We start from the raw sequence: 26,213 nt of genomic DNA on the forward strand, positions 1-26,213 counted from the left end.
GAGCTTACTTTTCAGTCACTTCAGCTTTGAAGAGCTGGTGGATTTGGTGATTTCTATTTGATACCCAGAGACAGGAAAGCATTCCCAGGACCAAATTGAAGGGGCCTGTAAAACCACATTCTTTGCATTAAATTCACCCTTGGGCAGAAAGCTTGTCCAATGCCTATGCACCTCTTATGTCCCATTTAAACTAACTTTTGGGGATGTAAATTGACCACACCCTCCACACAGGAGTGTCATCTCACCCCTTGCAAAGTCTATAAGCAGCGAAGAACTCACTGTGTAACTTCCTGCTACCTGAGGAAACTAACAGCAGCAAAGTGCTGCTCAGGAGCCTAGCAAAAAGTACCTCCTGCCACATTCACTTGGTAGAAGGTGAAATAAAGTTAGGGTGACCAGATGTCCCATTTTTAAAGGGACAATCCCATATTTAAGCCCTCCTGTAGGTGTGCCAACTTTTTCTTAAAAAACGGCAAATTGTCCTGTATTTTCTGTCTCCCCATCAATACTGATGGGTCTTGCTGCTGGCCAGATCACCGCTCACCAGCCACCCTCCCACCAGTGATGAGTGGGGGGTCCAGTGGCCGACTATGGCGGTGGGCGTGCAAGGCTGGTGGCAGGGTGAAGATGCAGTGCGTGGGGCCGGCCTCTCCCCCAGCTGGTCCATCAGTGTAGTCCCCGCTGCTTGCTGGCTCTCTGCCATCAGGGTCCTTACCCCCATCCCATTTGTAGCCAGCATTGGCTGTGGGCTGCGAGCTGCAGTGTCACCTCTGTTGCCCACCCATCAGCCCTTTACGTGCTCCCCTCTCACTTTCTTCTCTCGAATTTGCCCCTTCACCTCCTCAGCCCTGCTGCTCCTCCATATCCTTCCTGGCGAGGTGAGTCCTGCTCCCAGAGCTGTTCGGAGAGCCTGCCCTGGCTGGCATGCTCCTGCTTTCCCCCACTGCCTCTGGATGGGCCAGCACTCTGGGAAACCCCGAGACCTCCAGCTTGGGGTGCTGTCCAGGAGGAGCCAAGCCCTGCATGTTCCAAAGCCCTGGGGGGGGGAAGTAGGAAAAGAAGAGATGAGCTCTGTGAAGACACAGGCCAGGTTATCCCTTCCCCCCTCTCCCCTTGTGACTGGAAGCAGCTCCCATCCATTCCCTCCCACACAATGCCAAAAGGCTACTGCTGCTCACATTCTGATGTGAACCCTGGCAGAAATCAGGGAGGAGCATGTGACCTTGCATGTCCCCCCACACGTGTTGCCTCTGGAAGATGTGGCACCAGGTGCCAGGAGAGGCAGGTCAGTCCCAGAGGTCTAGCCAGGCATGGAGGGCGGAGAGCATCAGGGAGGGGAGGGTTGGTTGTTTGGTCACCCCCCACCCCTCATGTGAAAGAGGGGTATGGGAGTGTGTGTGTGTAACCTTTCCCCGTGTGTGTGAGGGTAGAAGTGTGTGTGTGCATCACCCCTCCCCGTGTGAACCGTAAAGCCTTAAAGATAAGAAGGTAGATAAAAAGAATCCAGCTATGCAGTATTTCTTTTTAATGAGGACTCAGTCAACTTGATGTTAATTTGAACATTTGTACTGGATAGTTCTGATTGATTGCTGTTGAACTCGCTTGAATATGAGTAATTTTCCCAGGTGTCCTGTATTAAGCACCCTAAATAAAATACAACCAATAGACAAGGCACATAATGTTCTAGTACACATTAACAACATCTTCCTGAGTTTACATCATCATCACTCCAACAAAACCACTCCATCACCTCCTTTTTATATACAGGTGGGGACATGCTCTTCTTTAAATATATCTTATTGCAAGACTCGATCTATAAAGCATCTGGAAGTAGGAGATGAAGGACAGTCTTTCAACTCTATGCTACATGGAAAAGAAAATTTTGAACTTAGTTTAATACTTTTAAAATAATTCTCATTAACAACTAAAGATCATTCGTAGCAAAAGTGTGATTAAAAAATTGAAAGTGGAAAGGAAAAACAAAAAAATCAAAGTGGTTTTTGCATGTTAGAAAATGGTCTCCTATCATGAACTGCCAGTGAAGTTTCAGCAGAGAGACAAGGTGAGTGAGGTAATACCTCTTCTCTGACCAGCTTCTGTTGTTCCAGTTACTCACAGAGTTCTTCTTCGGGTCTGAGAAAGGTTACAGTAAATACAAGGTGGAACAAGTTATTTAGCATAAGTAGTTAACACATAATCTAAGAGACCATTCAAGGTGAAGTGGCCCATTAATGGTCCCTTAGAAAATGTGTTAACTACTTATGCTAATCAATTTGTTCCATCTTGTGTTTAGCAGTAACCTTTCCCAGACCTGAGGCAGAGCTCCCTGTAGCTGGAAAACTTGTCTCTCTCACCAGCAGAAGTTGGTCCAATCAAAGATTTTATCTCAATCACATTGTCTTCCTAATGTCCTGGGACCAACACAGCTACATCACTACAAACGATGAAGTTTCGTGTAATTTTATTTCAAAAAATGGTCCTTTTCTGAGTAAAAATTGCAAAATGTTTAGTTTTGCATCTTTTCAATGAGAAAATTGTCCTCTTTGTGGAAATAATTTCATTTTGAAACATTTCATGAAACGTGGTGTTTCTGGTTTATGAAATGCTAGGGAAAGAAATGACAAAAATGTTGATGCAAAATTTTATGTATTTTCTTCACTTTCACATACAATCCGTACAATAAGTAACAAGAAAATCCCTGGTTCCCCTGTTTTAAAAAAACATCCCTATCATTTCATCTATTCAGTTCAAAGAAAATTACAAATAGCCATTTGGACTGCACCCAGTATACATTTTGCTGTTTAATGAAGGAGTGCAATATTATAACTGTTGGCTTGTTTGTATTTTCAGTTTATACAGACATGTTGATCTGACATTGCAAACTTGCTTATGCTGTCATTAAAACCCATAGAGAACGTCAGGTTACCATATGTCTGTCGCATTATCATACCATGTGATGCCAAGTGTCAGAAGTCTAACATAAAAAAGGGCTTCTGTTGACATGCACACTTGTTTTAAAAGCACGTGTAAGAAGTCTATAAAAAGGAGGGTACTTCTTAATTCATCATGAGCCAAATCATGAAGTCCTTTCCCAATATCTACTCATTCTTTACCCAGGCATTAATGTGAATTTGCCTGAAAAAGGACTGGGTAAGAACTTCAGCATCTGGTTGCACAGCTGTAGAGATTTCTACACAACCCTGTACAGGGGTGGCTCTAGCTTTTTTGCTGCCCCAAGCATGGCAGCCAGGCTGCCTTTGGTGGCTTGCCTGTGGGAGGCCACCAGTCCCACAGCTTTGGTGTACCTGCCACCTAATTGCTGCTGAAGCTGCGGGACCGGCAGCCCTCCCGCAGGCAAGTCGCGGAAGGCTGCCTGACTGCTGCCCTCACAGGGACCAGCAGAGCACCCCCTTCAGCCCCCCGCAGCTTGCTGCACCAGCTTGGTGTGCTGGTGCCTGGAACCGCTGCTGTGCCTGTATTAATTAAATAAAGTTGGGCAAGTGGTTCAGGCAGGAATCAGAATCTGTCCAAATCAAGAGTGAATGTTAGGAATTGCTTTTCAGGATAGGCAATATGGCCTACTCTGTTTTTGCAGAAAGTTGTGTAAATCTATGGTACTATGTAGGTTTAATAACAAGTAATAATGACAGTTAGCAAACGGATGTTTGCATTGTGTCACAAATATCATATATAGTACTATGGAGTTGAGACCCACCTGCTTCACTGTAGCTGTCCCAGAAAAATCCCATGTTCTAGAAGCCCATGTCTGGAGCATGAAAAATAGGAGAGGGACAACAATTTCCAAGCTGTAATCCAGAAGAGCTTGTCTTTGGGACACAGGCTGGAGTTGTGTCAATAAAACCATACAGACACTACCTGAATCTCATCTTCTCTGGGTTTACTCACCTATCATAATAAGCTGCAATTTACTATGACTATATGTCTCACTAATATCATGTCTAAATGAAAAATAATAATTAATTGATTAATAGGAACAAAGGAATTGACACACCTGACCAGACCCAAGGTCCATTTAGTCCAATATCCTGTCTCTGAGAGTGGCCAGTGCCAGAAGTTTTTGAGGAAGATGCAGGAACCCCACAGTCAGCAGATATGGGATAATCTTCACCTCCGCATTAGGTCTCATCCTGATCTCTAAGAATAAGATATTGGCTTAAGTTTTGAAGCCTAAGGTTTGATATATCTTCTAAAATTTTGTTAGTATTCATTATTATAATGCTGCATATTCTTGATAGCCAAATGAATGTCCCATCCCTTTCTGAATCTTGCTAAATTCTTGACCTCAACAATATCCTGTGGCAATGGGTTCCACAGTCTAATTGTATGTTCTGAGAAAAAGTATTCCCTTTTTTTGCTTTTGAATGTGAACAATAATACTTGACATTTATACTTGTTAAAGGCCAGTCCAAGACCCATTGCAATCAGTGGAACTGGAGTGCGTCGTCGGGCCACTGCCCCGAAAGCCTCCCTGCTGCCATCCATCCATTCTATCTTTGAACTGCACCCAGAGAACATCTTTACATGCTCATTCTTCATAACATCCACTTCCTTGCCCTTGTGTCCCACTCCTTACTGCCATCTGCAGAAGGCAGGGAGCCCCAGTGGGCCAGTCTGTATTCCACTCTGGTTCCATGTCCCACAGGGGATTTCAGTTGGCAGTTCCTACACAGGGCCATGAGCATGGGCATGTACCTGGCATGGTTCACAGAATCCACATACACCTGTTCCTTCTGCTGCAAGAGGGAAACTCTGGTACATGTCTCTGTAGAGTGTGTCAGGCTGCAGCCACTCTTCTTACTCCTCCAGAACCTCTTACTGAGGATCTGGATGCACTTTTCCCCTCACATGTTCGTCTTTGCACATCCCACCCATGTCCCCACAAGGTCAAGATGAGACCTCCTTCTCAACCTCCTCCTGGTGTTGGCCCAGGTGGCCACCCATCACATCAGGAGGAGGAAGATGGATGGGGGAGGGATACTCTGTGACTGTGGGGCTTATTTCCAGTTCCTGGTCAAATCACATCTTCATGAAGGGTTCCTCTGGGAAGTGTCCATTGACTACTTAGCTGCCCTTGAGGAGCAGTGAGCGCCGTCAAGGGTTCTCTGCTTAGTGTCCCCTTCTGGTTCCCGGATTTTTAATCTTTGATCTCACTCTCATTCCTGTTTTATTATTTGTTGCCTCAATAATTCATTTGTGGTCTGAGTTCAGTGGTTCTTCCCCCTGGGGTGAAGGGGTGGGTGTTTAGTTCTAAGTGAGCGTAGACCCACTCATCCCAGTACCTGCAACAGGTAGATTATCACCATTGATATTAATAGGCATTTCTGAGAGGTTTTTCAGAGGAGCCAATCCCCTGGTCTCAGTTTTCAAATGAAAAAATGAAACCATATCAAATCAACTATAAAAGGAGTAGACCTCTTAAGGAAAAGCATTTTGTAGTTCCAAGGTGGATTCCCACCCAACAACCCACTCTATTCTCCATACCACCATCCTACCAGGATAAACCTGGAGGAACATAATAATAATACCTGCTTGTTATACAGCACTTTTGATCAGATCGCAAAGGGCTTTACAAAGGAGGCCAGCATCCTTATTCCCATTTTATAGATGTGGACTCTTCACAGCTGAGTGTACTCTGAAGGTCACTAAACCTAGCCTCTGGCAAACTAATGAGGCAAGTGGTTGAATTACAAGGCCAAGGACCCCTCAACCAAAAATGCCCTGCTACCTTTCCCATCCTCTTCAAAGTAGGGAGGTGTCTGTTAATGGGAACAGAATGGATGATTGTAATGGCAGCACATTGAGGAAAGATGCAGTTTCTCAAGCAGCTTATTTTGTTATTCATAGGTTAAAATCAGCCCTTTGGGCTTCACTCTGTAATCAGCTGTCTGGCAGCACAGAACTCATGTGCTGCTGGCAAGAAAGCTGAGCCATTGTGCTTTGCACTAACTCTAGTTTCCAAATGGTTTGAAGGTTTAATTCCATCCAGAGCACGTTGCAGAAATCAAACCTCAAGGTGACAGATAATCACAGAGAGGTCCTTATCCAAGAGAACAGGACACAACCTTCTTGCCAGTCACAGCTAACAAAGAGCTTGGCTGAGCAGAGGTGACAAAAACAGTGTCTGCATTTCATATATCGTGTGTTACTTGACAGAGGGCAATGCTCTTTTGGACTTTCTTTGTATGATCTGAATGGGGATTTGAACTATTGGGTACATTTTTCATTATTATTCCTAAATACATTTAAGGATATTTTGGTTTATTAGAGCAAATTAATCCATTTCAGGTTTCTCTTTATTCATCATAAAAACACAAAAGGAAGCACAAGTCAAATTTTTTCACACTTGCAGGTCACCTTTCATATGTATTATAGCTCATTTGAAGATTCATAAGACATATGTTTCCACATTGTGATTTCATTCGTAACATGTTTAAAATTATAATCCTTAGAAACAATAACTATTGTATAAGAAGATGTTTTGAAATCTCAGCTACTTTGCTTATTTTTTAATGTAGAAAAAAGCATGTAACCTGCATTAGGAAGTAGTATAAAAGACTCAAAAGGCAGTAAATTGTTGACAGTTTTATAATTTTAAAATAGCCAAATGGATGTTTAATTTTTTTCAATGGACTCCTGACCTGAGAACTTGTGTGCCATATTTCAGCTAGCAGCACATTTTTAAGGTGAGGTTATAAACTCCCTATCTTCCAGGCATAGCTGTAATTATATTTGATCCCAGACCTGGATTTATTCTCTACCTCAACTTGCATCTGTAAAGAATGATCAGGTTGGCTCTGTATTTCCACTTGTAGAGTGGCAATGGGGAATGCAGGTTAGGAAAAATCACTGCTTTCTTTAGAAGTGATGGACTAACTTTTCACAGTCTAAAGCTCTGTAACAATTACAAGCCTGAACACTGTCTACTTCTTTTTGACTGACAAACTGGATTTTACTACCTGGGCCTTTGTCACTCAGAACGTCAGTATGGAATGGCTTTGTTAAAGAAGTCAGTTTCAGTGCCAAGGAACCCCATCTAGGACAGATAAAAGATAATCTGAGATGGCAAGCAGCCAGGAAATTAAAGACACAAAAGTTCAAGGTGTATGTATTTCTGAAACTTTTTAAAGATACTGGTAACCTTATAGTCTTTCTACTTTGGGACTTTAATTTTGTTCCCTTAACCACAATTATATATGGAGATATACCTATCTCATAGAGCTGGAAGGGACCTTGAAAGGTCATTGAGGCCAGCCCCCTACCTTCACTAGCAGGACCAAATACTGATTTTTGCCTCAAGAGCCCTAAGTGGCCCCCTCAGGGATTGAATTCACAACTCTGGGTTTAGTAGGCTAATACTCAAACCACTGAGCTATCCCTCCTCCTATTAGATGCTATGTCACTTATTATTCTATTTGTGGGTGTGTGAAGGTAATAATCTTTTTTTTCATTTTGCAGACACCTATAATTTCTTGGTGATTTCTTATCTTCTTTTAGTACAAAGCACCACTCCAATATTAAATATGTGAAAAAATAGCCTCTAAAGTTCTCTTTGGGTTACTTCTTGTTGAAACTTTCAGTAAGCTGTGCTGCTAGTTAATTATTTGTACTGGAATGAATATGCATGTTTGTGCTTCTCTTGTTAATGTTATATACATAAAATGATGGTCCTGATTCTCTTTCCCTGAATCCTGTGCAGCCATCTACACCAGTGCAAAGTGACTGCAAAATACTGCCACATCAGAATAAAAAAACTTCATCATGTTTGTCAGTATGGGCTAGAGTCACAAAGAGATTTAGGCAATGTGATACTGATCATGGCAACCCCTAACTTTTAGGTGCTTAGGAAAATGCTGGAACAACACTGCAATTCACAAATGTTAAGCATCTAGGTTCCCTATCAAATGCTTGGAGAGAGACTGGTGCCATCGAATGCAATTCACAAAAGCCAGCAAGTTAAGTGGGGAGCTGCCTAAGGCCTGGTCTATACGACACGGTTAAACCGATTTTAACAGCGTTAAATCGATTTAACGCTGTACCCGTCCACACTACAACACTCTTTATATCGATATAAAGGGCTCTTTAAATCAATTTCTGTACTCCTCCCCAACGAGAGGAGTAGTGCTAAAATCGATATTAACATATCGGATTAGGGTTAGTGTGGCCGCAAATAGACGATATTGGCCTCCGGGCGGTATCCCACAGTGCACCACTGTGACCGCTCTGGACAGCAATCTGAACTCGGAGGCACTGGCCAGGTATACAGGAAAAGCCCCGCAAACTTTTGAATTGCATTTCCTGTTTGGCCAGGTGATCAGCACAGGTGACCACGCAGAGCTCATCAGCACAGGTAGCAGTGCAGTCTCCTGAGAATAGAAAAAGAGCTCCAGCATGGACCTCACGAGAGGTACTGGATCTGATCGCTATATGGGGAGAGGATTCAGTGCTAACAGGACTCCGTTCCAAAAGATGAAATGAAAAAATATTTGAAAAAATTTCCAAGGCTATGATGGAGTGAGGCCACACCAGGGACTCAGTGCAGTGCAGAGTGAAAGTTAAGGAGCTCAGACAAGCCTACCAGAAAACCAAAGCAGCAAACGGAAGGTCCAAGTCAGGGCCAAAAATATGCCATTTCTATGCTGAGCTGCATGCAATTTTAGGGGGCTGCACCACCACTACCCCCCCCTTGTCCGTGGATTCCGAGGTGGGGGTTGTAATCTCAACCATGGCTGAGGATTCTGCGGAGGGGGAAGATGAGGAGGAGGAAGAGGAGGACGACCTTGCAGAGTGCACACAGCACTCCATTAGCCCCAACAGCCAGGAGCTTTTTGTGACCCAGACGGAATTACCCTCCCAGTCCTCCCAAGCCACTAGCCCAGACAGTGAAGCCATGGAAGCAACCTTTGGTGAGTGTACCTTTGTAAATATAAAACATGGTTTAAAAGCAAGCATTTTTTAATGATTGATTTGCCATGAGGGCTTGGGATGCATTCGCAGCCAGTAAAGTTAATGGAAAAGTTTGTTAACATGTCTGGGGATGGAGCGGAAATCCTCCAGACACATCTCCATGAAGCGCTCCTGGAGGTACTCCAAAAGCCTTTGCAGAAGGTTTCTGGGCAAGGCAGCTTTGTTCCGTCCACCATGGTAGGACACTTTACCACACCATGCATGTAGCAATTCCTGGTATCATTGAAAATGACAAAGCATAGCTGAATGGTCCCTCGGTGATTGCTTGGCAATTCAAGAAACACCATTCTTTACTGCGGTGTTATCCTCAGCAGAAGTGATATCGTTCATCGGTAACCTGTTGAAATTCAGAAATTAAATTAGGGAACAGAGATGGCCATCTTTCCTACTGGGCTGTTGCTTTAAGAAGCAATCCTTCCCCTTCCGATGTAGCCAAGCAGGGGGAGGGGAGGAAGATAAGCGCCGAGCTTTTTTGCGTTGTGGACCAGCGAAATCTTCCCACTACCAGCCATGCGGTGGGGGGGGAAGGGGTGATAGCAGTGATCTTCATGATACCAAGCCATGCGGTGGGGGAGGGGGTCAAAGCAATCCTAAGAATTGATTGTGGAGGGGGGGGGTTGGCATCTGCTTGCTGGCTTGTTAACGGAAAGACGCCTCAAGGGCAACTGTGGTATATGCAGGCTGGATGAACCGAAAGACAATGGCTTACCATAACCGCATCAAGCTGATTCTGATGCTCGGACCTGCGTCTGTGAGATCTGTAAACACCAGAGACCGCAGGCACTCGAATTAATTAAGATGCAAAATGGACCCTTGTAGTTAAATACATGGGCTTATGTAAAGGTAATATGTGTTGTTCGAGAAAGAGTATAACCATTGTCCTGTAAATGTTTCTTTTTTAAATACTTCTCTCCTTTTTTCCCCCCTCATGCAGCTGCACATTTTTTCAAGCTCTCCCCATCCGAAGGTTAGCTCAGATAAGGCCGGAGGAAGAAGAGGATGCGATGAAGGTTGCTCGGGAATCATGGAAGAACCGGCATGAAAGAGCTCATCTGAATGAGTGGAAGGACGGGGTAGCAAGTAACAGGAAAAGATTGCTAGTGAACGTGAGGACAGGAGGACAATGTGAGATAGGAGAGACGCTCGAGAGGAGAGATGTAGGCAGAAGATAGCGTGGCGGGATGCAAAGCTGGAAGCGACTGTGGAATCAAACTGATACTCCGATGTCTGGTGGAATCTCAGGATAGCAGCGAGGTCACAGAAGTGCCGCTGCAGCCCAGTTAACCACCCTCAGTACTCACGCGTGTTCGATATCTTCCTCACCCAGACGTGTTAGAACGCGTGGGGAAGGCTTTGTGCCCTCCCACTCCACCCCCCATGGACAGTCTCAACAAAAGGCTGTCATTACATTGGAATGTGCTTTAATGACCTTTTCCTCCCTCCTATCTCCTCCAAACCCAAACAACCCGGGAACCTTGTATTCTCCTGCCGCTTCTTTTATTATCTTTTATAAAGAATGCATGGATTTTTAAACGATAGGTTGATTTATTTCTTAAGCAAGCTGTAATCGAAGGGGAGGGATGGGTTGCGTTACAGGAAATGACTTTTAATAACAGAATAAACATGATTTTTAACGATAGGGATTTATTCTAAGCAAGCTGTCATAGCGAAGGGAGGGGTGTTGTTACAGGCAGGAGTCAATAAAGTGGGGGCGGTCATGAAGGGGAAACAAACACAGCAGTGCACACGTGTATCCTGGCCCTGATGAAACTCGGTTTCAAGCTTCGCTGATCCTACCGCTCCTGTGTGCTTTTAAATCGCCGGTGTCCTGGCTGCCTATCAGCGCCAGTGATTGCCTCAGCCTCCCCCACCGCATAAAGGTCTCCCCTTACTCTCACAGAGTGTGCAGCACACAGCAACAGCAATAACACAGGGGACATTGTTTGGCTGAGGTCTGAGGAGTCAGTAATGTGCCAGCGTGCTTTAACCAGACGTCAAATGCACATTCTAACCACCCATCCTCACTGCTCGCCTGTAGTTGAACAGTTCCGTGACACATGTCAGCTGCCTGTGTATGGCTTCATGACCCAGTTGGCATCACGGGTAGGTTGGTCACCCAGGATAAGCCACAGGCATTCAACATCTCCAACGTATGTTCTGTTCTGGGAAGTAATTCCCCTTGCTGCAGCCGTTGAGCAGAGTGTGGCTTCTGAAGCGCGCCATCCGTCATGGAACCCTGTTGGATCCACGTGGATAGTTGGTGAAACATCTGTGATCCACAGCACAGTGCTGCAGCATACCATTGAAAAAGTCCCCTTGCGGTTATGTACTGCTTGCCCTGGTGCTCGGTCCAAGAAGGATGTGTCCATCTATTGCCGCCCCCCACATTAGGAATCCATTGCACGCAAGCCATCCACTATGACTGCACGTTTCCCAGAGCACAACTTTCGTAAGCAGAGCTAATGATTTGTTTGGCTACTTCATCAAGCAGCCCTGATACAGGAGATGTTTCCCACTCCATAATGGATTGCCGACTGACCGGTAGCTGTCTGGCGTTGCAAGCTCAGAGGGCGATTGCACCCACTTCTCCACTGTGAGGTGCTGCTCTCATCTTGGATCTTGGCATTCAGGGCAGGGAAGCAATCACAAGGTTCCATGAAAATGCTCTTAAACGCATGGAAAGGTTTCGCAGCACTGCGAATCGCCACCTGCAAACTATGCGGTCCCTGTTCTGTGCTGTTTCCCGCGGCCATAAATTGGAGTTCAATGGGTAGAAACCTGCCCCAACCCCAGCAGGAGCCTCCAAAGCGCAGGGCCCACGGTTACGGAGAATTAGTGCTCAGGTCTATCACTCTGTGTCGCACGCGCTGCTGAGCTGCTCTTCCTCGCCTCGCTCTGTTTGCAGTTCATGATTCACAGTAGAACTGCACGAGAATGCATGAGGTGTTTACAACTCACGATTGGCGCTATTGATCTGAGCAGGGTCCATGCTTGCTGTGCTATGGCATTTGCACAGTTCACCCAGGAAAAAAGGCGCGAAATGGTTGTCTGCTGCTTTCACGAAGGGAGGAGTGAGGCTGTACCCAGAACCACCCTCGACAATGATTTTTGCCCCCTCAGGCACTGGGCTCTCAACCCAGTGGGGATGACTGCAGGAACTATGGGATAGCTACGGAATAGCTACCCACAGTGCAACGCTCCAGAAATCGACGCTAGCCTCGGACCATGGACGCACACCGCCGAATTAATGTGCCTATTGTGGCCGCGTCCAATCGACTTTATACTATCTGTTTTATAAAACCGGTTTATGTTAATTCAAAATTATCCCGTAGTGTAGACGTACCCTAAGCTAGCCAATGGAAGGTGCTGATGAGAGGGATGTATGCTAAGGCCCACTCCCTCAAAGTAATAGGCACCTAAATCCAGGCTGCAGGGAGGTGCCTAGCTCTGCTAGTGATCCATGAATAGGATTCTCCCTTCTGGAGGCAGGCGGCTTAGTCATCTAAGGCATTTCTTGTGAGAATGAGTTAGGCAGCTGCCTCATTCCACACAAAATGGCTGCAGGAGGAGGTGCCACCACCTGTTTTATAGCTTTTAGCCAAGAACTTAGAGTACTTGCCTGAGATGTAAGTAGGGTGACCAGATGTCCTGATTTTATAGGGACAGTCCTGATTTTTGGGTCTTTTTCTTATATAGGTTCCTCTTACCCGACACCCCTGTCCTGAATTTTCACATTTGCTGTCTTGTCACCCTAGATGTAAGAGTCCCAGGTTCAGATCCCCCTGTGAGCCAGAGGGAAAGAAAGGATTTGATTGGGGTGTCCTAGGAACATGTGCTAACCATTGAGTTATGGGATGTTCTGATGTGGAGGCTGCCTCAGTTTCTCCTTCTCACATAAGTTGTTCCATTGTGGATCAATAATGAGTGCACTGGAGTACTGGGGCTGGGCACCAGGGTCTCCCACCTCTGAGGAAGGTTCCTTAACTAGCAAGCTACAAAGTCATTTGCTCACACTTGTTCTCTTTTTTCTCTAGCCCAATGACTTTTTAATTATTTACCTCCAAATAATGGCTTGTAGTAACCAACCACAGACAGAGAGAAGCTAGAATAACAATTGGGGAAGGAGGTGCCCTATTCCCATTTCAGATAATTTCTCCCTGCCCCAGTGTAGATAGTTCATGTCCTAGCCTCTGGTTCACTATTTCTAGGACTTAGTGGGGCTTTGGGGACTGGCTGGAGAGACTGACATCAGGGCTTCTAAACAATTTTTTAAAAATAATTTCTGTTCAAGCCACTAATGTGACCAAAAATGTCTGGAGGCTCAGAAGGCTCCTCAAGGGTCAAAAACCCCAGAAGTAATTTTTGTAATGATTTCTTTTTGGGGTGGAGAACACAGCCACTTTTTTTTTCTTTAATCACTAGCTAGGAAGAGCCTGTAATGTTTGGATTATTCATATTCAATTCAAAACTGCCCTGAAATCTAAAAACGAATGCAAATATTATCCTCTCCACAGAGTCCTAGAAAACCCTGCCTTTATTATGCTCAGCAGAATTTATATGTATTCATCTCTTTTAATATGATTTAGCCCACAATTTTCAAAAATTTATCCAAATGTGGAACTCCCTTTCTCTGTGCAGCCTTAGTGCACAGCACATTTAAAGGTCTATACAAGGCTAAATAGGCTTTGCTATCCACACGTTCCAGTTATTGCTTATGGGTGAAATTTACCTCCATACCACAGGGCAGAACAAAGCTTTTACACCATGTAAGCTCTATTTTGAGGCTGTAAGTGGGACTTAAGTCATGCATGGTTGACTTGTGCTGGCCTTTTGCATATGGAGGATATTCACCCTGTGTTAATAAGCAATATGTACTATTCATGGGGGAGGAGGAAATCACCTACATGCATGATGTGATATGAATGTATGCTATATGATAGATGCCACATGCATGGTACGTGGGATGAAACAGTCCAAAGGGTCAGATAGTTTGTATTGAGTGTGCTGTATGAATATATCTCAAATATACTTCAAACTCACAAAAGCAATGGCAAATTTACCACCTACACACACATTATTAATGCACACAGTGCACCTTGCTGCTCATCTCTGGGTTACCGCAGTAATATAAAATCCCATCAACTTATTATTACACAATCTTTCTTTGCAAAAATGATACTTCTTTACTGCGGTAATCATTTTCCTCCAGGAGACTGCACTCGAAGCTTTCATATCCATTACTTGTGATTTATAAAGTAGGCTTTGCACACACACACCAAAAGCTTTCCCGTGACCTGCTGCAACACAATTAATGGAAGCTGTAATAAGCAGGGATGGGTGAATTCAACCTCTCTAATTATGAACTTACTCAAACAATGTACGTTTCAAAGTTTGACGTGAACTGAAGTACTGTTGGGTTCCTGCTTTGCTCAGGGGAAAAAAAAAGAGTGGGAGCTGAGAAGGGTGGGGAGAAAAATGAGGTGAACATGAAGTAGCAGAAGAGGAGCAGTGTAAAATAAAAACAGAGGGATACTCTTAAGCCTCCTCTCCCCTCCCCCACCCCGCCCCTGCCATATAAATACACTTTAAACAGGACACTCATTTTGGCACAGGCTTCCCTTTAGCTAGAAAAACACATTGACATTGTTTCTAAAACCTGATCACTCCATGGAACATAATGGGCTTAAAATAGTGGGAAAAGTCTTGTCAACCTCAAAGTTAAACTTTGATCCTGTCATGAGAAACACGTGAACAGGCTCATGTGCAAATGCAGAGCCCCATTGAAATCAATGGGATTCTGCACTGTTGCAGAGGTCTGCCTGTGTGATTCTTACTGAAGGATCAGGGCCTAATTTGGAGGAGAAAATTATATTTTGTGAGAGTTGTTAACCTAAGACACCCTTAATGATAAAGTCTGCTGTTAGCTCAGTGCTCTGTGTTCATGAAGCTTTCATGACAAAGTCAAATTGAATGGAATGCAATAAAAGTTCTGCTGGACATGGTGTTCTGCATTTCCTGCTCTGTTCTTTCATTAGGCAATATTGCCCTTCATCATTATCTCCTACAAAGAAATCTGTGTGGCGAGAGAAGTTTCTGTGCAGTAACTGCCTATAACAAAGCTAACTATGCTAGAGACGAAATATCACTTAAAGCAGTCCATTCATTTTAAGGCCTGTCATGTTCATTGCTTAACCTCTGTACAACCAACAGATTTTGTCTGAAGTCTACTGAAGCACCTCCAGCTTTGCAATAGTTCTGTTGCTATGCTAACAATTCATATGCCGCCAGGCTTACAATCTCTTATAAGGGGCATCCCCCGTTCTTCAATATTATATTTTCAGATACAATTTGGAATTAGGTACCAGAAAAAAGTCTGTGATGGCCTTTAATTAAACCCTCCTTTGGGAGTGGGCTCCATGTAGGATGGTTCTGTAGGCATTCATGAGAGTGACATTGTTAGTTATGGAAAGGAAGGAGCTCCATTTTTCTTTACTTTCTTGTAGACTTTTTTGCATTTTGGATATTTTATGAACTTTATTTGTGCACTTCCCCTCCCCCCCCCATAGAAATTGATAGACAGAGGCCTGAGTAGGGAAGGCTCAATGATGGATCTTAGTAAATAAGTAAACAATATGTTTTGCAGAGCTGCAGCTCAAGGCCAAGGTGGCTTAGAGGCATAAAGACCTAGTTTTCTTGTTTAACTGGGATGCTGGTTTTCAACAGTTAAGGCAAGGTGGTGACAGCTAAATGGATAGACCTTTATTGGCATGAGTAGTAGCAGTGTGCACCTGATCCAGTGGTATTAGTGAGAAGAACTGGTAACCCCTGTAGTTGTGGGTTTTACTTGTGTGCGTGCGTGTGTGTGTGTCGTACACTGCTACTAACACATGAACTGAATATCTGAGTGTAAGCGATTGCATATTTCAAATCACCACGTTATGCCTCTGAGTACTAAGAAATGTCTTGGATGGAAAAATATCAGCAGTTAAATTTTCCATGACATGTATTGCTTCAGCTGTATAAAGATACACTGCATATGAGTATATGTATATAGAATGTTACAAAGTTGACCACTTGTATGCTGTTTAGAATATGCAAAAGACAATATATATTCTCCTTTGCATTGAGTATATTGCGTCCTTTGCATCAGTTCAATATATACTGTACTCAATTTCAGTAAGTTTGTGTGTGTGTACAGAAAACTATTGCAAAAGGAAACAATGTACATAACTGAAAGGGGAATAAAAATGGTTGTTATACCGAGTATTATAAATCTAGTATATGTGTGTGTATGTAATGCATATGTATGCCCTTTTTTTGAAACATATATACCCATATGCACAGTTAATGCATTTGTTATAAATATGTACAGTAAGAAAGTACTAATTTAATAACTGCAGCTCAATAAAGGGTTAGAAATTGCTCCAACTAAGACTTTATCTCAGAGAACACACTTGTCCTTTTACACTGAAAAGATAAGCTCTTTTCTGGGTCATAAGTTATATCTCTTTTCCAAGAACATCACCTCCTGCATATCACATGATTATAGTTTGGTATCCAAATTCAACATTTTAAAGAGAGAGAGAGAGAGATCAAGAAGGAAGGAAATTTACTAGCAAACGAAGTAGTTGCTGTCTAAATGTTTTCAGCGTTTTCATAAGCCAGTTTGTTGCGTGCCAAGGCACACTGCTGAATAGGTGTCAAAAGTCCACTCAGAGTCAATCTAAAAATAACCTCAAAGTACATTCTCTGCCAGCTTTTTGTTGATTTTAGCAGTCCAATATGTTTCAAAACCTGAGCTGAATGTTCATTACATATGGTTGGTAGGATCTCAGACTGTCAGCGGAGAAGGCCAGAGTTCCAATTTCCTGACCTGAATTGTTTTCAGCAATGCTGCCATTGCAGGCAGGGTGGAAGGTGCAGCTGCCAGACTTCTAACACTCAAATGATGAAGAACATAGCAAATATGTTTGGATTATAGTAAATATACACACAATACAAGGAAAGAAAGAGCATTGAAATTAGGTCTGAAGAAATGGTTAGGTGTATGGTGATTGCCAAAGAATTACCCAGTCTGTCTTTCCTATCTTTCGACAGGAGCAACTTAAACAAACCATGAGTCCAGTTCCCTGTAGTGCTGCAGTCCCTTCAGGCTGTTCTGGAGGTATAAAGGGGCCACAAAGGAGGAAGGAAGCTTCAGATACAGAGCTAACAGAACAGTTTTAGACAGATCCCTCCTTGCATGCCCTCTGGTGTCAGGAGATCTATGTGTGTGTGTGTGTGTGTGTATTATGGCAGGGAGGGAGTGTGGGATTCTCAGCCATTCAAGTTGGCAATGCATAAATTTGCACCTTGCTGAGATTGATCTCACTTCCACTGGTAGGAAGGCAGTCCCTGGCAGACCTGGAAAAAAAGTGTTGTAAAAGCTAAGAATGTGAACAAAGCAACTGTCAGTCAGGGCTCATGGGTGTATGTAGACACATGGGATTTACCCAGCTGTGTACAATGTTTACTATTGTGGAGGCAACATTTTTTGTGATGACTGGCAGACTTTTTTTATTAAGACTTTGCTAGTTCTCTCAGCCTAACAGCACCTTAAAAAGGTGGAGTGTCAGAGATCTATCAAGAATAGCAAGCAGTGTTGTGTAAAACCATGGGCTGAACAGCCAGTGGAGAAGGATCAGCGGGCATCTGTCCAGCCCGTCCTTCATTATTTTTGCCAGCACATTCTGAAGTAATGAGAAGTGAGAACAGAAGCATGAAAACTGTCCATAGGATTGAGAATTGCTTTCCTGCCTCTTGCACTAAAATGCACTGTGTTCCTCTGTTATAGTGTCATGTATGTTTGTTATGATTGGAAACTTGTCTTTCCTAAATGATTGCATACATGACCCCAATGTTTCAAGTCCCACTGATGAACGACCAGGCTGTCTGCAGACAAAATAAATATTTTAAATCAGGAAAGTTCTCTTCAAAGCCTGCTGACAACAAACTTTCAGTATATATCCATAAAGCATCTCAATCCTTGTTGGTGAGCAGAATATAAATAACTTTTTTAGTACGATGTCATGGTCATATCATGTAAGGAACCAGTTGACTCAGAATAGGCTTATTGTGGCTAAATACACCATTGATTCATCCAAATATTATCCTCCTTATGTATATGTATTTCTAAAAGGAAAAAGGTGGTAAGAATACTCAGAATCTAATGAAAGTGTCCTGATCTCTATTTTACGGCATCTCTGTACCTGGAACATATTGTTTCTGAATTGTGTTTTAAATAAGGGCAATAAAACCAGAAAATCCCATTGCGCTAGCTAGATACAAAGGTCTCGGTTGTAAAACATGAATATATCCATGAAAAGGAGGGACTGTTCCAATTGGATATACAGTAAAATTCCATATTCTGTTAGGACAGAAAATTATACTTTAGGGATATCGGTGAGGTAACTCAGACTGCAAACTTACTCTTCTCTCCTCCCTCACTACAGAGCTTTACCTTAACCAAAATGTACCCAACCCCCACACACTTAAATATTGCAAAGGCTAAGTTTTGGAACATAATGAGGGGGCAAAACGAGAATAAAGGAAAAAATTCCCTTTCGGGAAGCTTTGAAGGGATGCTGAATGATGGTTTTTTCAGCATAAATGTGTCATTTAGATCAGTTTTCTAGTTCAGCGAGTCTGACAGGACATGATCCAAAGCCCACGGAAATTAAGGGAAAGATTCCCATTGACATCAGTGAGCTCTGGATCAGGCCAATTAAGAATACTTTAAAAGTAATATCATGGACTGAATCAATGTGAAGTCCACTGGAAATGGAAACTCATCCACCAAGAAGATAATCCCTCAAGTGAGGAAGGATTTAAAAATAAAGATAGAAAATGTCTATGCCCTCCATTCGTTTGATACTCCCACTTGTTGTGTCTTGTCTTGAATTCAATTGAGCAGCAACTTGTTTCTTGCTGAGTTTGCAGAGTGTCTAGCACAATGGTGCCTCCAATCATGATTGGGGTCTTTGCCTACTACTATGATACAAACAAAAAGGTCAGTTTAAATGATTTTATGGAGCCCTATCATTGAGACTTCTGTTAAATTGTGTTTATTATAGTGGTCCATACAGTACAATGTTGATCTTTTGGTTAAGGCATTAGATTAGGACTCAGGAAATCTGCATTCAGTCCATGGATCAGGTACCGACTCTCCCTTTCTAACCTTCAGCAAATCTCTGTGTGCCTCAATTCACCATCTGCAGAAGCTGAGTAATAATATTTACCTTCCCTTTCCTTTGTCTGTTTTGTCTATTTAGATTGTAAGCTCTTCGGGGCAGCAACTGTCTCTGTTTTTGTTTATACACAGCAGCTAACATAATGAGGCTCTGATCTCAGCTGGGTTCTTTAGATGCTACTATAGAAACAAATAGTCATAATAAAACATTTCTAGGCTACCAGTGCTTTTATGGCTACCCCTCTAATGCTTTTATAAACATTCCTAATTTGAGCTCACAATGTCTCTCTTCCCCTCCTTTCCCCTCCACGTTATCTCTCATAAACACTGTCCTTTTCTGCCAAATGTGCTTGGGCCTTTCTTGGAAACCTCTCCTCCTCTGCTGTGGTGTTTGCTGGTTTCTTTATACAGAGAACTGAGAAACATGCAATTAGTGAAAAGCAAGACAGACCTTGTCAGCTGACATTAGCTTTAGAATGCTCAACAGTCTCCTGATCAGGACTGAGACCATCATTTATTGTTAAATGATTACTGGAAAAAACCCAACAGGATGACTTCCCGGGTCCTTTCTCTCTCTCTCTTTTCCACTGTAAACAACATTAATGGTTGTAACAGTGTATAAAATCTGTTTCAATGGATAGTCTCCTTTTCCATAACCTTCACAATATTTGTTTAAATTCTGGCTATGATGGAATAAGGCTCTAGGGGCCTCAGGGACTGCACAAAGAAAGTTAACTATCTTTTAGAGAGAGAGCACCTTCCTAAGAGGATCACAATGTCTTGGTGCAATGTTCTGTTGGCAAAATCCCAGCTACATAGCTACATAATGCTATACCATCTCCCACCTAGTCTTTCTAGCATCATGCATGGGTGCATGAGACAGCATTCCTTTCCCCACAAAAGTACAAATAGGACAGACTAGAACTGAAATTATATTAAGCACAAATATTCTAAACATTTAGTGATGGTAAATGGTCTGTAGAATGCAATAGAGAAGAGTTACACCATTCTCTGGGAACACAGAGATATTGTGCCTTAGGCTCCAGAGTTTCTCTGTGCTCCCAAGCAGATAAGGAACATAGAAATTGTCAGACTGGATCAGACTCAAGGTTCATCTAGCCCCGTACCCTGTCTCTGATAGTGGCTACAATCAGATGTTTCAGAGGAAGGTGTAAAAATCCCACAGTAGTCAGATGGGGGATAAAACTCCCTCACATTAGGTCTCATGCTCATTTCTTAGAGATAGGCTTAAACCCTGAAACATAAGGTTAAAGGGGTTTTCCACCTTTTTCTTTCTGCGCCCCCGCTCAACATTTTGTTGTAATTAATTATGATAATTCTGGATATTCTTGATATCCACATACATGTCCAATCCCTTCTGATTCTTGCTAAGTTCTTGGCCTGAGTGATTTCTGGTAGAAATGAGTTCCGCAGTCCAATTATGCATTATATGAAAAAAGTATTTCCTTTTGTCAGTTTTGAATTTGCTACCTTTTAATTTCATTGGATAGCCTCTTTTTCTTGTATTATGAGACAGGGAGAACAGACATTCCTATTCTATCGTCTCTGTCTCATTCATTATTTTACATACCTTATTCATCTCCTTTCTGAGGTAAGCCATCACAGTCTTTCCAATCTCTCTTCATCTGAGAGTTTTTTCCCATACTCTTGGCCATTTCCAAACCTCTTCCAGCTCTGCAATATTCTTTTAGAAACACAGCCATTTTACAAACAGATTGACCAGTATGGCACACAGTATTCAAGGTCAGGCTGCACCATTGATTTATAAAAAAGCCTGATCAAATTCTCTTTCTTATTTTCCATCCCATTCCTTTTTCATCCAAAAATCTTAGCTTTTTTTTTTTTTTTTTTTTTTTTTACCACGGCAACACACTGAGCTGATTGTAAGCAGTTCAATAAAATGAGCCCAGGTCCCTTTTTTGAGTTGTAGGGGGGCATGCTACATCCTTCAGGAGGTGCAGCATGCACTTCCTGCTGTGACCAGCTAGCTTCATTGGCAAGTGCTGGGTGTGGGACGAGTGCCAGGGATAGGTCTCCTCACACACTATGTTCCCAATGACACTCCAAGCAAGAATAAGAGTCCAGGTGAGCATTCCTCCCAGAAGGCAAATGAAGCATGTAATTGGAAACATTTGCATGTAGCTCACACCTTCCTGGTTCTGTAATCACTAGATGTTCTTTCGCTAACTCAAGCTATACTGACAAGGTCTTGGCATGGGCAGCAAAAGCCAAATAAGAGAGCTAAAGAAAAGAGATAGAACACAGTTACATAACACAGCTCAAACCAATCTTGCACATAAAACCCTCTCCTAAGATACCAGCTGTCTACAGACAAAGTTCACCAGATAATATTTCACACAGCTTTCAGAAAGGATTTTTCCACTTGATTCCTTATCAGCTAGTTCTGAAAGTGAACTTAGTGCTAGTGAAAGGTGCCAAATCAACAGCTGTGGGGACTGAAGTCCTCTCTTCACAGAACAGGTACACAGCATGGGCTAGTCGACTTCTTCATCACATGAAGTCCAGAGGGAGCATTTCCAGCAGGAGGGAGTTCATTCTCTCTCCCAAGCTGACAGCTATATGGCCCTCATTACCATAATATCTGACTGACTCACAATCATTAATGGAATTTATCTTTATCTTTACAGCAGGCATCTCAGTGCCTATAACTCACCGGATACCAAGGTCTTTTCATCACTACTGATCAAGGCTGCACTGACTCAAATTGCTGAAAGGCTCCTTATCCCTTTGGCCACTCAGTTCCCCAGCCCCTACTCTTATTTTGTTTTAATTCTTTCCAGGTTTGTTTCCTCCACCAGCCAATAATACAGCAGAATCCATTTCAGTGAACATAGTTACAGTAGTAAAACGCTGCCTATAGAGAAGTGGAAGGAAAATCCCCAATTACTCAGTTCACTTTAGTGGCCTGTCAATCCTCTGCTCTGAGCAACTTTTGTGGTGAAGATGCCAGTGGCCACCTATAAGCCCCCTTTTGCCCACACATACTCTGATGCACACTGTCTGCAGTTCAGCTGTAGCCAGGGAGCTGATCTACCTGGGACTGCTCTCAGCCTCACTCTTTGCCCTGCACTTTAGTCACAGGGCAAAGGAGCCAGCAACAGTAACAAGGGCTGCCAAGCACGCACAAGCTGTGCCAATAGGGCACAGAGGAAAGTGCAGCAGCAGGTCATGCTGATCTGTGAGGGTGTGTCAAATATCTGTGAGTCTGGGCAGCACTTTGGCGATTAAAGAGCAGCCCAGGCGTTTCATATGTACATTAGCTCTGGGAATATTCCATGTGTGCCACATACTCACTGGATTCAGGATATCATGGTTTTATCCTCATGCACATCTCTTTTTAATGTTACTTCATGTGTATGTGAACAGCTCCTGCCTCCCTCTGGAAATACTGCCAGAGGCCAGGTTTACAATCCAGCACCACAGATTGCCAGGATTTAAATTACCTGCTTCTCTTGGTGGCAGGTGTAATCAGTGAGGATGGTAGTATCAGCCAACCTTCTTTCTTATCTGACCACGGTGTGCGGCACCATGCTGCTGGTTATGCCGCTAGTTATGGACATGTCTGCTTGAGTGCTTTTAGATGGCACAGTTGCCTGTAAGTTACAGTGTTTGAGTCCAGTCAAGCTCTGCCTTTTTTCCCCTTTGCATCCCTTAGAACAGTGAGGCACTAAACATGTGCAGTTCTTCTGTCTGCCTCTCTCACGCACTCATAAACCCACATACTTTGCTGCTTCTTAATTTATGGGTTTTTGGCCATACTGGTGAGCAAGTGGTGGAAAAGCCTCTTTTCTCTACATAAATAGCTGCCAGGATCACTCCACGTTGCACAGGAATGCATTGGAATTGGGCCCTGCTAATATGCCAGCCAGCTCTCTATGTCCTTAAGAGCAGGGGTTCTCCACCTTTTTCTTTATGGGCCCCCCTCCTCCAACATCCCATAAAAAGGCCACAGCCCTCTATGCCACAACAACAGTTTTTCAGTTGGTGAAACACCAGGACCAGTGTTAGGGGGTAGCAATCAGAACAATTGCACAGGTCCCCATGCCACAGGGAGCCTTGCTAAGCCCAGCTGCTCGGGCGTCAGCTTCAGGGCCGGTGCATGGATGTTTTGTGCCTTAGGCGAAACTTCCACCTTGTGCCCCCCCACCCCCTGCTCCCCTGACCTGAGGGGTGCACCCCCCAACGGCAGCTCCCCCCTTCACCCTGAGGCGCCCCCTTGTGGTAGCACCTCATCCCCCACCCTCCACCCTGAGGCACCCTTCCCACCCCAGCTCACCCCTGCTCCGCGCACGAGCCCTCTGAGCACGTCATTGCTGCTTCACTTCTCCCGCCTCCCAGGCTTGCAGCGCCAATCAGCTTAGGCACCACAAGCCTAGGAGGTGAGTGAAGTGAAGTAGCCACGGTGTGCTCAGAGAGAAGGCGGGGCAGGGGTGAGCTGGGGTGGGGAGTTCCCCTGCGTGCCCCCCGTCTTACTTGCTGCAGGCGGCACTCCCGGCGCTCCCCTGCCCCAGCTCCCTCTGCCTAAATGCTGGCAGCTACTGGGGCGGACAAAGATCCAGCTGCCACGGTCGCTGCTGAAGAAAATGGGGCCCTCCAAATCCCAGTGCCCTAGGCGACCACCTAGGTCGCCTAAATGGTTGCACCGGCCCTGTTCGGCTTCATCCCTGGGCAGTGGGGCTCAGCATTTGGCTTTCTGCCCTGGACCCCAGTGAATCTAACGCTGACCCTGGTCTTTCATTTACTTTGGTGGACCCCCTGAAACCTGCTCGCAGCCTCCCCAGTGGGTCCCAGACTCCTGATTGAGAACCCCTGCTTAAGGGGATGTGGTCTAGGATGGTATTCACTGCTTAGTATGTATGTTTCCATCAGTTCAAACCCTAGATTGAAGATGGTCCGAGCCTTCTCAAACAAGTAGCGAGGTATCTCCCAGCTTTGTGCTTTGGCTTTCCCCTGTGAATCCCCATTTGGTAGAAGACACACTGGACTGCCACACTAAAGCTAAACTTTCCAGAGCAAAATTTTACCCTAATAACCGATCACTATAAAATACAATTGCCTGGTATTTAGCAGTAATATGGGTAAATTGCTAAGGTAAATCATGTCTAAATTTGGCTGCAGTAATCAGGTTTTTCTCTGATGTCTACAGTCTGCAACTGTGAAATGTATTACTGACTAAAGCTTCTTGTGGGATGAGTCCCAACTGGATTTCTGTGTTCTATTTCAAGCTTTTTGCAAGCCTGCCTGTCCCAAGATGCTCTCATTTATTACTACTGACAGTTCTTCAGAGCCAGCCTTCATTATAAGAGGATGCCTGTGTGATGCTTTTGTGGGTTTTTCACATTATATGTAAGCCTTGCATAAACTTTCCCTATTGCTCACTCCAGGAGGAGAGGGAGAGGAAATTACTTTCTGCCGGACACCCTACCCCTCTAGCAGATGGGACCAGATGGAGGAAAATGATAGCCTAATCCTTCTTCCTTCCCATTTCTGGGAGCTGGGGTCTTGTACTCGCATCAGGCCCTAAAGATATTAAAACTGTCTGCCTGGTTCTCTGTTAGTCTTAAAGGTGCACAGGACTCTCTGTTGCTTTTTATAGAATTAACAAAGCATTCAGTATTGAGGCTGTCAGTCTCTTTTTATGACATGCTTATATTCCAGTTTAACAGGCTTGTAAACTCTATGTTGGATTTTCCCCCAGTCTCGTATAACATATAACAGCCTACTACTGCTGCCAGCGAATGGAGTTAGTCAAGTGGTCTGTGTTTTGGAGCTAAAGGTCATGGCTTGTTATTCTGCTCATGAACTATACTGGACATCATCATTATACCAGCAGTGAAGAGCCCCAGCTCACAGTGACTTTACTAATTTGTATCTATTTATTGTAGATTCTGCTCTGGAGCAATATACATCTCATTGTTGTGAGTGTCCCAGCAGGGGAAAGCCATCATCCAATCCCTCTTTCAGCATACGCCAATAAAATACAAACAATTAATGACATAATTGTCATTCTAAGAAACAGCACACACCAACAATGAACCATCACAATGCAAGTTCATTTTATTTTATGGCCAGATGAGTAGCCATGCATCACACATCATCTCATTAATTGCCAATGCAATCAGCAAAAACATCCTTTTGAAAAAGAAAGCAAATACCACTTCATTATTTACAGCAAGTTTAATGTACGTAACTTGATAGAAATTAAGTTCTAAACAGTTTTCTAATGTCAATGCTATTTTGTAAGTATTTTATTAATATACAAGGCCATAAACTCTGAGGCTGTACTGGTAATAGGGACAAATGTTAACTGTGTCACGTGGAATAGTATATCTGTTTTTATGTGTGCAGCATGTTAATTACTATGCACTTATTAAATTTCTCTCTTTTCTGCTGATGAAGAATAGTGAATCAGACTTTAAGAGTTCATTGGCTCTGTGAAGCAGTGGGACTTTATCCAGTGCTACATCTATTAAAAACTAACAAATTCTTCATGGTCATTTTAGAGGAAGATTAACAGTAGAAGTTTGTGAACAGTACCAAAATAGTGCTCTCTTAAAGTAGGAAAACAAATTCAAATAGTATAACTCCATTGAAATCCACAGAATTATACAAGGAATGAATTTGGCCTGTATGTGTCTGTGTGTCTCAGAGTGGAACAGGAATCTGATGCAGTCCAGGTGTGATGGATGGCAGATTGCAATCCCTGATGGGTAGAGGACACAAAGCACCTAGAATTTTTAATGTCACATGCCCACTCATACTTTACTTGCTATCTTATTTACCTGCCCTTTTTAGATTCCATCTTGGACTCAATGAACACCACAAGACTACAAGACTTTGTGGATTTGTAGGCCTTGATTTACTGGAGAACAATACAGAGCCTCAGAGGAAAAGTTATAGTTGCATACTTCATCATTCTACTTAAGGTAAGGCTACTTTATTCAAAATGCAGGGAAAT

At 43.5% G+C, this 26,213-nt stretch overlaps 2 long non-coding RNA genes across 5 annotated transcripts in view; one reads left to right on the forward strand and one right to left on the reverse strand.

The window, feature by feature from the left end:
- The window catches only part of LOC116827546 (uncharacterized), a 179,481-nt gene that overhangs the window by 103,499 nt on the left and 49,769 nt on the right, over window positions 1-26,213 (forward strand). Inside the window, exon 2 of the long non-coding RNA XR_004374338.2 lies at window positions 26,051-26,181. This is a non-coding gene — a long non-coding RNA (uncharacterized LOC116827546). The remainder of the gene's footprint in view (window positions 1-26,050; window positions 26,182-26,213) is intronic.
- LOC116827545 (uncharacterized) lies at window positions 1,508-22,276 on the reverse strand. Of its 4 annotated transcripts, none has more exons than XR_012655543.1 (5): window positions 16,599-17,242; window positions 5,547-5,777; window positions 4,013-4,155; window positions 3,716-3,766; window positions 1,508-1,863 (listed from the first exon to the last, which is right to left on the reverse strand). It is a non-coding gene; the product is annotated as an uncharacterized LOC116827545 (long non-coding RNA). The 4 variants fall into 4 exon arrangements; XR_012655545.1 differs by having other exon boundaries at window positions 3,716-3,906; XR_012655544.1 differs by lacking the exons at window positions 5,547-5,777; window positions 16,599-17,242 and adding an exon at window positions 21,909-22,276.

This window comes from Chelonoidis abingdonii, chromosome 3 (genome assembly GCF_003597395.2).
Source record: "Chelonoidis abingdonii isolate Lonesome George chromosome 3, CheloAbing_2.0, whole genome shotgun sequence".
Taxonomy (NCBI): Eukaryota; Metazoa; Chordata; order Testudines; family Testudinidae; genus Chelonoidis; species Chelonoidis abingdonii.